Raw genomic sequence first — 15,231 nt, forward strand, 5'->3', positions numbered from 1 at the left:
GAATAGAACAGTGATAAACATTATTTTAGTCTGCCATATTAACTAGATGTTGACAATCATCAAGCCATGTCTTTTTGTTAGGAATCTGGGGAATCAACGAACAGTAGGTTTAATTTGAGTAGAAAGTATTTTAAATCCATATGATTGAAATGCCTACATTTCTTTTTAAGTGGATCTTGAGAGTACTATGCTAAGTGAAATTAGTCAGATGGTAAAAAACAAGAACCATACGATTTCACTCACATGTGGGATATAAAACAAAAAGTAACAAATGAACAAACGAAATGAAAAAAAAAAAACCACTCATAGACAAAAACAGTGGTTACTAGAGGGGAAGGCGTTGGGGGAGGACAAAGAGGGTAAAGTCATCAAGTACATGCAGAGTATGCAGATGTTACACCTGAAATTTGTATAATGTTATTAATCAATGTTACCCCAATAATTTTTTTAAAGAAATTAAAACACAAACAAAAAAATAAAATAAAAATATAAATTCTAAAAAACATTTCAGTTATGTGGGTCCTCAGAGCTGTAGCAATGCCACAAGTCTTCCCTAAGGAGCTACCACATAGGGAAGGAAGGAAAAAAGTCTGATAGTGGCTGGAATTTGGGGCTGCCAATTATACCTCCCACCCCAAACCTAAGAAGTTCCATTTTTATCTCTTTCAGATATTATATTTTATATAAGACTTAATTGAAAAAAAATTTCAAAGATACAAAGTGTTTGAACCCCGTTAAAGCCAAAATACTACTAAACGCAGACTATCCAGATCACTTGAGAATGATTGGTTGAGTTCTACATGACCTGATGCTGTATCACCCTTTACGTGTTGAAATGTTTAAATTTTTTTGCCATCACTCATATGTAGGCTCTTGAGTAGGCTTCCATATCAGCACATTGTCGCATTCATAGTAGAGGTTCTTTGTACCTTAAAGAGATGTTGAATTGGGACACAAAGTCATAGCAGAATTCCTTAGATTGTACAGCTGCTCTAATTTCTGGCTTTTGTTTTCTCCTTTTTACTCCTCTTTCTTTTGTCTTCTTCACTCTCATAACACCTTATCTAGAAGGTTTTTTTTTTTTTTTGGATTAACTGTCCAGCATATTCAGATATCACAATGAAATAATTATTTTATTCCACATGGTAAAATGTCAATTAGCCCATATTCCCTATTTAGCTCAAATAACCCACTTGTTTATAGCCCAACTCTTTATTCCCACTTTTAGTACCTGATGCCTTCAATTTCCAGGTAAGTGTTTCTGTATTTTCAATGCTCACTTAAATACCAAAGAGTTCCATTTTTCCTTGGTATAGAACCATTTCAAAATTTAATATTTTCAGAAACCTGGATTTTATTTATTAGGGACTAATTGATGATATGGGATAATAACTTACATAAGTTCTCTAGAGGAACAAACCAGAAATAGGTAAACAAACTAATATATTTCACAAAGGAGAAAATCTCCCATGCCCTTCTTACTCTTGTTGAGAGTGTGGCCATTGAGAAGAAAATAAATAGTTTCTATTCATAAGCCAGTTCTTTGTCCTTCCCTGATCAACTTCAGAATCTACCTGTATCTGTGATATTGAAAAGGCAAGGAACTTATTCCTGACTCAGTTGTTGGCCAGTTCTTTTAAATCTCATGTTCATAATATGTAATTTTTCTAATATAGAAAACTTAGTAGACAAATCCTTTTTTTAAAAAGCACAATATATAAAGTGCTTAGAGGCTACTCAATTTTTACAAAAACATGCCTGTAAGCCTTGGTATAGGATCAAATTTAATTTTTTAGAGATTCAAGACATGAAATAAGCTCTGTTCTGCCATCCTCTTTATGCATGCATGTCCTCTAGGGGAGAAGTACATATACCAATTGACCACGTTCATAATTGCTGTAGTATAATCAAGTGATGCTTGATGTTTTTCTGTTCAAAGACATGTAAGTTATATGAGAAAATTGAACAATATTGAAAAGAGATGCTTCCAAACAATCAGTGTTTGTTTGACATTTAACAACAAATTTTGCCCATAGGTTCTTAATTCATAGACTACCTTACCCCTCTAAAACAAATACTGATAGATAAAAGTTCTAGAATATATTTTCTTTTTTTCCAGACACCATTAGTGAATTCCCCCAGGAGCCAAGAACTCTGCATTGCTGTCAGGTGAGCCTTGTTCAGATAACACTGTTGTTTTTGCTGCTGCTGTGACCATTCCCTGCGCTATATCAGATTCATTAGTGACTCAAAGTGAACACTTATTTTCAATGTCCTTCTTTTTGCTTTTTCTCTTTCATTTGATATAGAAGGTATAGATTTTTCATCATATATGTATTTAATAGACTAAATCTTTTACAGAACCCAAATCATAAAGCACTATTTTCTTAATCAGATAGCATAAATAATAAAAGAAAAAAAAAGAATCTTTCAAGTATCAGGAAAATATGCAAGGGCAGTGAACCTAAAATCAGCTTGAACTATACCACAGGTCGTACTTATAGCCAGTGCCAAAACACAATTTAAGTTCTGATTACAGCATTCTTGAAAGTTCCAGTAACATCATACTGTGGCTTTACCTGAACACATTAGCTGTTAACAACTTTGTGATGGTTGAAGAAAGTCATACATTTCAGTTTTCATGGTTTATGTGTTTGGTGGTGCTTTTGCAACTGAGAAAATGTATTGTGGTCTCACCACTAGACCCTGAACAACTACAGCATAAGTATTCTAATATCCAGGCGACTAAGCTTCTTAAGGATAAGTTATCTTTTCTCAAACATTTTTAAAAAGACTAAGGTTAAATAAATAAAAGGAAAATAAAGAGAAAGTTCAGACAGATTAAATAAAGATTGATTTTTAGAATAAGACTTCTAATAATGTAGGTTGTTGTTAAAGGATTTGACAAAAAAGTATAAAGAAAATGGAATAACTTTTGAAGCCAAATTATTAGATGACCAAGTTTTAGATATGGCTTCTTTAGTTATTTAGCAAATATTGATTAGGTGCTCAAATAATTGTTAGGATTTTCAAAGGTACTTTGGTACTTTGAAATAACTAAGCATAATCCTAACATCAAGATAGAAGGATATGATACTAGAAAACAGAAAACAATATGAGTATAAACAGATAATTACAGTAATTGCAAAGCTATGTAGAAAGGAAACAAAGTCATGGGTAAAGTTGAATAAAGGAGAGGACAATTTACCAGAAGATAGAACTTAATTCTGTCTAAAACTCAGATATGTTTATGATTTCTTTCATGAGCACAAAAAGGAAGTAAATAAGCCATTAACAACCATTTTTTTTTTTGCAATTAACAACTTTTGCTGCCAATGTTCTTTCTATCTATTTCTGATCATAAAAATGTGCCAATAGAGTTAGGAAAAAATAATTTGTAATGTAAGAAGTTTAAAGGTTTTTAACATTATAAGAATTATATTTCAGGATATAAGAAACATTTATGTACAAATAAAAAAGGCTGGATATATCATTTGACTAGCATTTTACAGTGTGACGAAAAAATGTAACCATGTCTTCCCTTCCAACTTTCTCCCTCTTCAATATTTCCCATCTCTTATAACTGGCATCATCATCCCCCAAGCCACCTAAGCCAGAAATGTGAGCATTATTCTTGATTATGACTACTCTTTTGGCCTTGATGACCAGTCAGTCTCTGAATTTTACACTTTTATGAGAGTCTGTTGAATCCTTCATTTTTCTCTATTCCTCTTGCAATACCTCTCTTGGTCCTCCCATTAATTTGGTCCCAGCCTTCTCCAGTCCCCCATACTGAAGCCAAGATAATTTTTCTGAAGCACAAATCAGAATGGATCATTCTTAGTTTAAAACCTTTCAATGGCTTCCCATCATCCTAAGGGTGAAGTTCAAAATCCTTAGGATAATTTACTAAGCTCAACTTAACATGGACCCTGTTTGTCTCTCCAGGTTCACCCCTTGCAACTCTATGTGCTCCAGCCGTCCTCCATCCTCAACTGTACTAACAGTGGAAATGCACCTGGCACCATTTGTGTCTGGGTTTTCAAACAAACTGCCCCTTGCATAGAATGTTCTTCTCTCACGCCACTATCACTTGCCTCTACCAATATAATTATAATTACCCATCAGGTCCTCAGTTTACTTATAATTTCCATATTACGAACTTTTTTGACTCTTATCCTTAAGTCTCAGGTGGGAGGTCAGTTACTGCAATAGATGCCCCTCCTATTATCTTAACATGTTTACTTGTAAGTTTCTTACTTACTATGTTACAAATTTATTGTTGAGAGTAAAGATATCTTATTTGCCACTAGATTATATTCCCAACATGTAGCATGCTATCTGGTACTCAATGAAGATTTATTGGAGTGATTAATTAATAATAGACATTTTGTATGTTCTTCTACAAAGTTTTATTTAAAAGGCATTTTGTATGTTCTTCTACAAAGTTTTATTTAAAAACTTTGCTAATGTCAAGAAACAAATCAGCCACATTAAACCTCTCTAATATTATTTGTAGATAGTTCTTTGGTTCTGTTCATACTGGGTTTCCTTTGCTAAATAAACTTGAACCTAGGCAAACTAAAAATTATGATAGCTAACATGTATTAAGTCCATACTATCCGTCAGGCACTGTGTTAAATTTTTACAAATATTATCTTAGTTAATCTCATCTACTCAATCCAAAACATGGCAATCATTCATCCATTTCTTTTTTTGTCAGCTTTATTGAGGTATAATGACAAATAAAATCATAAGATATTTGCAGTATATAACATCATGGTTTCATACACATATTCATTGTGAAAAGATTTCTCCAGTCTAGTTAACACACCCATTACCTCACATATTTAACTTTTTGCTTGTTTGGTTTTTTTGGTGAGAACATTTAAGTTCTACTCTCTCAGCAAATTTAAATTATACAATATAGTTTTATCAACTATAGTTACCATGTTATACACTAGATCATGAGACCTTATTCATTTCATAACTGAAAGTTTGCACCAACCTCTCCCTATAACCCCCACTCCCAGCCCCTGGCAACCACTTTTCTACCCTCTATTTCTGTGAGTTTGACTTTTAAAAACTTTATTAGATTTCACACATAAGTAATACCATTTGTCTTTCTCTGTCTGGCTTGTTTTACTTAGCATAATGCCCTCTAGGTTCATCCATATTGTCAAACATGACAAGATTTTCTTTTTTGAAGGCTGAATACTACTTTATTGTGTGTGTGTGTGTGTGTGTGTGTGTGTGCTAAATCATAATCCTGACCCTCAGGCAATAGCTTTCAAAGTATGCAAATGTGTCTCTTTCAAGAGAAAACTGGGAGATGGGCAATTTTGCATGTTCTGTCTGCACTGAGTCCTGGGCAGGGAGTAACTATGGCGAGTGCCTGCCTGCCTGGTAACAATTACTCCTTTGTCTGTTATATAGAGTCTTGTGGGTCTCATGGATCTGGGCCTTGTTGGCTTTCACAGGTAGATGTTTTGGGAGCCTGTTCCTCTGATGGGGCCTAAATATGGGATCCAAACCCCTTTAATTTTCTGGAAGAAGGTAGGAGTTGGGAGTTTCCTCCTGATCATATGGCACTGTGCAGATATTGGGGTCTCAGCCTTTCCTACTCGTTTGGATGTGGGTATTTTCTCATTCGCTTCATGTATAGAAGTTTCTCAACAAGTTTCTGGATTTCTCTCAGCGGTCCATGTAGAGCTGTACATTTGGTGGTCCATGGAAGAGTACAGTTCTGGAGACTTGTTTGACGCCAGCTTGGTCAGCTTCCCATCCACTCTTTCAGTCTTTTCCATTTCCTCTTTTATGACTCTGCTTCTTTGTTTTTTTTTTATTAAAGGTCAGTTTTGTTAAGATAATTTACATACAGTAAAATTCTCATGTTCAGTTCTATAGTCTGATGAGTTTTGACAAATGTAAAGAGCTGTGTAACTACCATCACAACTGAGATTCAGAACATTTCCATTCTCCACCAAAGTTCTCTCTTTGTAGTCAGTCCCATTACCCATCCCAGTCAGTGGCAGTATCTGTTCTGTTCTCTGTCTCTGTAGTTTTACCTTTTAAGATTCTCATAAAAATGTAATCTTAAAGTATGTATCCTTTGGTGACTAGCTTGTCATTGAGCATAATGACTGTGAGATACTTCTATGTTGATGCATGGGTTGATAGTTTATTCTTTGTTAGAGCTGAATAATATTATATTTTATAGATATACTATAATTTATCTCTTTTTCAATTAATAGACATCTGGGTTATTTCCAGTATTTGGCCATTATGAAAAAAAAGGTACTATAAACATTCTCATACAGGTCTTTGTGTGGACAAATGTTTTCTTTTGAGTAAATATATAGAAGTAGATTTGCTGGGTCTTACAGTATGTATATGTTGAATGCTACAAGAAAAATGTTTTTCAAAGTTGCTGTACCACTTTGCAACATACATGTGTTCCAGTTGCTCTACATTTCTGCCAACACTTGGCATTTTCAGTTTAAAAATGTTAGCAAATATAGTAAATGTGTAATAGTATCTTATTATGCCTTTAACCTTTACCCAATGTATTGAGAAATTTTCCAGGTGCTTATTTTGCCACCTGTATTTCTTCTTTTGCAGAATGTCTATTAAAATCTTTTGTCAAATTTTTAAAATATTGTATTATTTATCTTTGTATTGAGTTCAAAGAATTCTTTATATATTCTGAATCAGTTCCTTTAAGAGGCAGGTGTTTTGTTAACAGTCTTTGACTTTTCTCATTTCCTAACAGTGAGTGTCTTTCAAAGAGTAATTTTTAATTTTGGTGAAGTCCGACTTACGAACTTGTTTATGGTTTATGCTTCTGTGATGTTGTTGTTCTCTGTAAAAAAAAAAAAAAATCTTTTGCAAACCTAAGGCCTCAAAGATTTTTCTCCTAGAATTTGTATAGTTTTAGATGTTTTGCTTTGCATACGATATGAGGTGGTTAGATATTTATTTTTTTCCATCAGAGGTTCATTTTGTTTTTGCAGGCTATAGGTCTTTTCACTACACCAGAATTGTCCCTGTTTTGTACGTGCTGATAAGGTCTTAATATCTAAAGTTATCTATATTATCCTGAGCCTACAATTATTAGTTTCTATGGTAAGCACAAGCCAGAACTGCCATGTTGACTTCCCTCTAGACATTGTAAGTAACTAATTTTGGATGTCATAGATTAGTCACATTGCTTAGATGCAATGCGACTGTGTGTGGTTATGTCAAATCATTGTTACATGACCAATGGACGCTGAAGCAAGATGGTGCTGGCAACATAGCGAGAAATTGTATGCAGATGACATAGTCCTGTCTCTTGTCTTGAATATTCAAAGTAAGTGACATCAGAAACACTTTCACAACCTTCCCTGTTGAAGGTAGTGTCCATAGTCTTAATATTACAATATTATATGGTGAAGTTACCCTTTCCACTTTGTAGCATCCATCTTTATCAGAACTATAAGATACTAAATAACAAAAAGATGCATAATGACTTATTTTACATATATTTGTTGTTTTATTTTGAAGATGCCAATGCAAATTTCATGATGGTATATTTGGAGTTTTAGAATTTTCAGTTTTAGAAAACTCTCATATAGTTTGAGTTTTAGAGTTTTCAGAAAACTGAAAGCGAAATGCACTTCTGTCTGGAAGCCTGTTGGGTTCCTGGTTCTTCCTTCCTCAGACTTACTGTCTATTTAATCTGCCTTTATTTGTTTTCTACAGATTTGATTTAAATTGCGCCAACTTGCACAGACATATCTACCCTACAGAAGTTTGACTCTTAACACTCTATTCACCACTAATGTTCCTTTTTCATGTGGATGAATTGGGCTTTTAATTTGGATGAATTCCAAATTACTGTTTATGCTGATAGAAATACTACTAATTACAAAAAACATTTTAATAAAGAATAGAAATACCATTTAGAGCATATTCTTTGTGCTATTCTAATACCTAGAAGCTTTAAAATAGCATTAAGTTACTTTTCTGCTCTTGCTACTTGATGTTTTCCTAATGTTGAGCAAATTTTAGGTTCAAAAGAATATGGACAATTCTTAAACCTTCAGATCCCTCAGGTCCTTCTTAAATTTTACCAAGTACAAAAGTTTAAGCAAACGTATTAACTTGCTGCTGAGGTTTTAAAATGAGCCACTAGAGTTGTATTAAAAACAGAGTACAAAAATAAAGTAACAAACTTGATTTTCTTGATACTGACACTCTTCACAGTTTGTTATTGAATCCTAATCTTGTGTTTTCTTGTGTATATCATCTAGTAAATTATCTTAATTGCCTTGATTTCTTCCCCTCCTCATATTAGCACCCTTTGCTGTATGGTTTTGCAATTTTTCTATCAAGAGGGGAAATATTTTCCTTGCCTCCTGAGTTTAAGTTCAGGCTTGTAACTGGCTTTGTCCAATGGGATGTCAATAAATGTGAAGAAGCACTGCTGAGATTGGGTTTATTCTCTTGTGCTTCAGCCATTGCCATAAAACTACAAGCCCAGACTAGCCTGCTGGTCTCAGGATGAGGGTGAGAGGCACATGAAGCAGAAACAAGTTGACCCGGCCAAGATCAGCCTGGATTAGTTATCTCCAGATGACATTTAGACTCATGAGTAAACTCAGAGTAGATAAGCTGAACCTTACAGACACATGACAAATGTTTATTGTTGTATAATCACTGAGATGTGTTGTTTGTTATACAGGTGTTTTTAGGACAAAATCTGATACAATCACCAACAGGTTAAAAACATTTTGAGGACAGGGCCTTTGTTTTATTCCTTTTGTCTAGCACTCAGTAGAGGCTTATTTAATATATATCAGATGGCTTTATGAATAAAGATCAATTGAAAATTATTTTTTCAATTTCTTTTTTGTTAGTCTGAGAGAGCATGCTAATAGCCACAATTGAATGCCTCAAAATCTAATATCAGAGGCCAGTTCAGTGAACTAATCTGTAATTACCCATCACATTTTCCTCCCAAGATCTTCAGGGATAATTTTTTTGAGCTTCTCTTAATCCTCTGACGTGGTTAGCGTTGAATAATTCTTAACAATAAGATCTTCTGCTAATAAGGTTAAGTAGTCATCAGTGAATGATCTGCAGACAATAAATGAGTACTGATGGAAAATTTTTTTTTTCACCCCAGCTCAACACAGGAAGTAGCATTTTTATCTCAAGCCAGTTCTAGAGCAAATTATGGAGCGAGCCATTTTAAATCTCACCTCCTATTCCGTTTCCAAAACAAGTATCTTTATCTTTTCCCTATTAAACCCTATTCTTAAAAATGGATCTAAATGGCAGCTAAATGAGGATATTTTTTTACCTTTTATGAGGAGACTTGCATATTAACATTCATTTTCTTCACTCGTTTAGTACTGCTGAGTGACTACCCAGAATCACAAAGAAGTGTTCAAGAGATAGATTGTAGTTTATTCCAGGAACTGAAAATATTCATTCAGGCTTGCTGGAGTGGAAAGAAAGCTGGGACAATCCTTGGTGATGATACTTTCAATAGTGTTCAAAGATTTGTTTCTTAAAAGAGTGTGTAAGAGTAGTGTTTGAATGACCTGTGATGCTTGTTAAAGAAGCCGATTCCAGAGTTTCCATCAGTAGTGCGTGGTCAGAATCTCTATCAGAGCCTCTGATCTGCATTTTAACAGGTTCTTCAGGCAATTCTTATGTCCTTTAAATTTTGAGAACCACTGACCTAAAGGATAAAGCTCCCAAGGTAGAAGACTCTCAGATATCAATAGTAAGTGAAGAATATTGTTGGGTGGAATGCAGAGGATATCTGGAACTCTTAAAATAATACCACATTGGCCAGGATCTACAACTTTTGGCCAGCAGAATCTCTGATTCTCATTGTTATGTGGGAACACTGGGTCATGCTGAGTAGACCTAATAATCCTGAAATGTTCTTTTTTGAAAACTTATACTCAATGTAAAAATATCAAATAATTTTAAAACAAGTTTAGTTCTAATTTATATATCACAATAACTCTTGAAAAGCACCTGAAATATAGCAATTACCATGTATATTCTTTTAATAGACCCTCACTTGACCAACTTGCTGGGCTTGATAACTCTGTCCAGTCTGTCTGCCCTGCGGGACACAGATGATTATGGAAATAGGCTGCTAAGGATAAGCACACACTTCTGCTATTTAATGAGTTGTATTCATAACATGAATCAGTTGTATTTATTCTCCAACTTGTTGATGCCACTTGTTTCCTGTTTTGTAATGATAAAATTTAGTTAAATATTAAATAAACAAATGAGGTATAATTTTAAAAAGAGTTTTTGTTTCTATGAAGACTAATGCTTTGGAAAGTTTTGAGAATTTCATCAACAATTCTTTCAAATTAAGTACAGGTGAGCAAACAAAAGATTGGGAAAAATCAGAAAAACCTAGATAGATTCTTCTGTGAATTACTTCATCTCTGTGTTTAGGTTCTTATTTCACATGTATAAAACAAAACTAACAAAACAAAATAACTGACGCTTGTCGAGGATGTGTATGGATTTGTTTCTGCAGCATGTCAACGCAGATCTCCAGCCAGTAATCCCATGCCAAAGAAATGATCTTGGCCCTACATTTGAAGTTTAGCCAATGAATGGGTGTATTTCTCAAGTTAAATTAATAGGTTAAAATATACGTGTGTCATTTTTTATGATTCTCAGCTTTAACATACCTTTTTTGATTAAACAAGTAATTGTGGATTTTCATCACATCAGATAAGAAGCCTTTTATTCCAGGAAGAATAAGGGGATTAGTACTCTAACAACTTGGAAGATCATTTACTGAGTGTAAGGTGGGTGCATGACCAACTCCAGCCCTCTGAGAATAGAACCAAGCAAATACATGGTAGTAAAAATCTTTATAGTCTAAAAAGCACTGTACATATGATACATATTATTGTATTTTTTGGTGACAATAAAAAGTGTTGTAAAACAAGAATCTTCTTTCGTATGGAGGATGTATTATTTGCTTTTTTTGGTTTATTTATCCTGTAAAACCAGAAGGACATTTATTTCTGTCTGGAGAACCCCAGGATTATGGGTACTTTTAGAAAGGAGTTTCTTGCTCTGTTTTTTATTCTCTGATTATAATGGCAGGCATAGCAAGAACAGAAACTTCCCTCAAAATGCTCCCTCTAGGGTCATTATTCTAAAGACCTCAACTGAGACAGAAAGTTTTCTTTCTAAGTCAGGGTCTATCTCACAAGCCCACTCTAAGCCTAAGAAAGAAATATCAGCTAGAGGTGCTTGGAATTTGAGAACGCCAATAATAAAAATACATTTTGATTTAACTTTTAGCAGATGCTGCTAAAGAACCTTGATGGACATATTGTTTAAAGAGGAAAAGTAGCCTCTACTTCCAAGGGGTGAAGGAGAGGGAGGAGCTCATAAATTCTGGGTTTTGTTTTCTAGGAATAAGTTTCTTCCAATGGTGTGCATTTAACTTCTTTTTTTTTTTTCTTATTTATTTGGAAAAAAACTTACACGATAAAAATTACTTCAAGAATCCTTAGAAATGGAGCATATGAACCAATAATAAAGGATTGCTCCTGCTCATAGCATATGTATGTATGTATGTATGTATGTATGTATGTATGTATGTATGTATTTGGTGGCTGATCTGGTAGTCATCATTGTGTAGCTTTGTGACCATTTTTACGATCTCCTAGATTCTTTCCTCAGGGTCTCTATTCTTAACTACTACTATTTAAACAATTTATTTATTGACGATTTTAGATGACATGTACTAAGATGATATGTGTGCTCATCTGATTTTTCTAAATATCTCACAGTAAACAAATGGCTGTTCAGAGAATATCTGCAATGCTATATTTAAGGTTTCTGTGCACATTTTGTTTAGCATTACAAATTGACTGTCTAACAGAATTAGATAGGGAAAATATATATCAGATCCATGATGCTTTGTGAATAATTAACTAGCCACACAGGTGCATAAGATTTCAGATGAGATTTCTTTCTTTCTGTGGGGAATGTGTGCTATTAAAAGATTGTGAGGAAAAAAAATCAGAGATTCCTTATCATTTTTATAATAAAATTTAATGTATAGTTTATCATATAGCCAAAGTTTTCTAAATTCCTTACTATTGTTTTGGTATTATTTATACCACTATTTCCTTGAGAAAGTAGAATTTTATAATTTATTCTGATGGTAATAGTTATGCTTCAAATGAAATCGGCTCTGTTTTCTTCTTTTCTGGGGATGCTGGCACATCACGGTACTCTAGTCACCCTCCCTTAAAGCACTCTGCACTTCCAACTTGTAACATTTGTCACAATTGTAATATAATAACTCATATAATTATTTGTTTTATGTTTGTCACCCCCACTCAATTATAAAGTGAGAGCAGTCAAGGTTCATGGCAGAAGTTTAACTTGTACTATGTCCCCAGCACAAAGTAGTGATCAATACGTTTTTTGAATTAAAGAATGTATGGGTAGAAGGGAGTGGGGAATCCTATGCTTTCCTCCATTCATTGTTTTCTAGGGCTGCTGTGCATCATGAGGGCCCTACAAGGAGGCAGAGGGAACCCAGATACTAAGCTCCTCTCCCCACTTCCAAACAAACCTCTGTTCAGTCCATACTCAATCCCTCCCCCTTTGGCTCTGGGTGTCAGAAGTCCTGCCACTGTGGACATAGACAGATGGGGACATAATTTATTCTGAGAAGTGGAAGGTTTTAGTGCATTGCCAAAAATTCACTGCCTTCACACATGGCCAAGGTCAGCCCCACACCACTATTCACATAACACACACTCAGACCCATTCATAGAGAAAATATATTGTGGAAAAGTATACTATTTCAAGTACATCCTTAACCCTCTGAAGTTGACCTCAGAGAAGAAAATTCGGTACTTCATATAATTCTCTTGTCAGAGACAGAACATGGGTGATTGGAATACAATCCTAGCAGAGTTTTATATTTAAATATTGTTGTTTTTTTTCCCATTATATTAACATAACTCACCACATGCAATACAGCTATAAAATAAATCATTAGAAATATGAATATAACATACTATGTCTGGGAGAGGTGCAAAGAAGCAGAGACTTCAGGAAATAGTGAAAATAGATTAAAATATGCATTGACCACTATTTAAGGAAATGCATGTCAAATTCTTTTGTAATAATAAAAATAATTTTGAACAGTGAAGATAGTAATCAAATGTGATGATGTACCGTGAGCCCGATCATATCAAAAGATTCAAAAATTAAAGCAAGAAAAACTTCTAATAGGATATAAAGTCTAATTGTAAAATAATAAAGAAAATTTCATGACTATGATTTGGTAATTCAAATAATATTACAAAATAATTTATAAAAGATGGTAAAAGATCAAGAAAATAAATGCAGCCAATTATAATTTTAAAATTAATCAACAAATATTTGGGTCTTTAGCTAGACTACCCTACCTTGACTATTGCAATAAACTTTGAAATGACCTCCCCACTTTCTAATATCTCTGACTTGTTCATCAGGTCAGGCTCATTTCCTGACTGCCATTAAGTCACTTTCTCGTCTGTGGGTTCATATAAGGCCCCATTTAGTGCCAACTGTTTTCCACGAGGCCTTCTCTGATAACTACCTAGATGTGATGTCTCATTCCTCTAAACGGCCATAGAACTTTATCGTCTCCTGTCTTATTTATGACGCTTAGAACTTTCTACTTTGTACTTTAGCGACTGATGCACATTTTTACAACTTTCTTAATATTCCATAACCTTTTAAGGGTGAAATTCCTCTTTAATCATATATTCCACAGAGCATATTATCACAGAGCATATTATAATATAATATTCAGTACTTAGCAGGTGCTCAATTGATATATTTAGACAGTACAGTTTTCAAGAAAAGCTTTTGTACATGAGATTCCAGAATGCATCCATCCTTCCCTTTCCTCCCCCAATCCCCTTCTCTGCTTTTCTAAATTTGGCTCAGAGGCCACTGAAGACTTAGCTCTTCATGAAGTTTTCCATTACCCTAAGTTCAAAGTTGTCTCTTCTCTGACACAAAATCATGCATTTGACATCTAAACTGAGTCACACTCACAGCATACTGTGATACTCACTGTGTGCTACCTCATGTAATAGGTCACCCTTTTTGTGTTTATAGATCCCCCTCATTCCAGATTGTAAATTCCTCAAAAACGGGAATCATATTTTATATATTTTAGAACTTAATGTCATTTAGTACTTTTCTACAGTTAGTAGTTATCGTCAGCCCCCAAAGTGTTTCACATCTGTTCCTTCTGTTTTGTTCCTGAGGTATCCTAAGCATCTAGAACACTATCTGGCACATAGTAGGTGCTCAATAAATATTTGTTGAATGTGGTTGAATAAATGATCAGTAAATGTTGATTTCTAATAACTCTGAGTGAAATAAAAGTTTACTCTTTTGTTAGTAGCTTCTGGGAGCTGATTTCTTGGTCATGACAGTAGAAAGCAATGTGTAGTCCAGGCAGGCCGATGCAGCAACAGGCAGGTTAACTGGACTGCTTATATAGGCACGTTCTCTATGATCCTTGTTTCACTTTATCTTTCACAAACTTCCTTTAGAAAGCACATGCCGACTAAGAGTAGCCTCTACTTGGAAATGCTCAGTTATTAATGATGTAAATCAATTGTGCTGTTTCCCCTACAGCCAAGTCACTTTTCCCTGGCTGTCTTGAGTAGGTGTTCACAACATGTCTCCTCCTTCAGAATTTTCCTTATTCATGTGATAATTTCCAAAATACATGTTAGTCACTTTGGATTAAGGTGGATAACTGTATCTTCCATCATTTATAATTAATAAGCATATGATAATTTACCTAAACATGGAGGTATTAGTTAAGCTAGAGTGTTTTAAGTACTTGTGCCAAATGTAGTGGTTTTAGTCACATGAAGGTTTAACTTAGAACACTGGTCTGTGTTTCTCTTTTTGCTGTTGTAACCCTTACATTGCTGGGCAGGCCGCCGCCCCCCATCCCTTCCTTCCTTCCCTCTTTCCTTTCTACCTTCCTTCCAGTTCTTGCTAACGAACAAGTAAAAAATGTTTCTGGTCCTAATGGAAGTTACACTTTTAGAAGACATTCAGACATTAAACTACTGATTTTTACTGTTTTAATTACAATTGTTATAAATGCAGAAAAGAAGTACAGATAACTGTGGAAGCATAACAGACTCTTTCTTG

The 15,231-nt window shown here is 34.4% G+C and overlaps 1 long non-coding RNA gene across 1 annotated transcript in view; it reads left to right on the forward strand.

Moving 5' to 3' along the window:
- The window catches only part of LOC120596818 (uncharacterized), a 171,117-nt gene extending 167,682 nt beyond the window's left edge, over positions 1–3,435 (forward strand). The window contains exon 3 of the long non-coding RNA XR_005651236.1: positions 2,120–3,435. This is a non-coding gene — a long non-coding RNA (uncharacterized LOC120596818). The remainder of the gene's footprint in view (positions 1–2,119) is intronic.
- The last annotated feature ends 11,796 nt before the right edge of the window (positions 3,436–15,231 follow it).

Source organism: Pteropus medius, unplaced genomic scaffold (genome assembly GCF_902729225.1).
Source record: "Pteropus medius unplaced genomic scaffold, Ma_sr-lr_union100, whole genome shotgun sequence".
Taxonomy (NCBI): Eukaryota; Metazoa; Chordata; class Mammalia; order Chiroptera; family Pteropodidae; genus Pteropus; species Pteropus medius.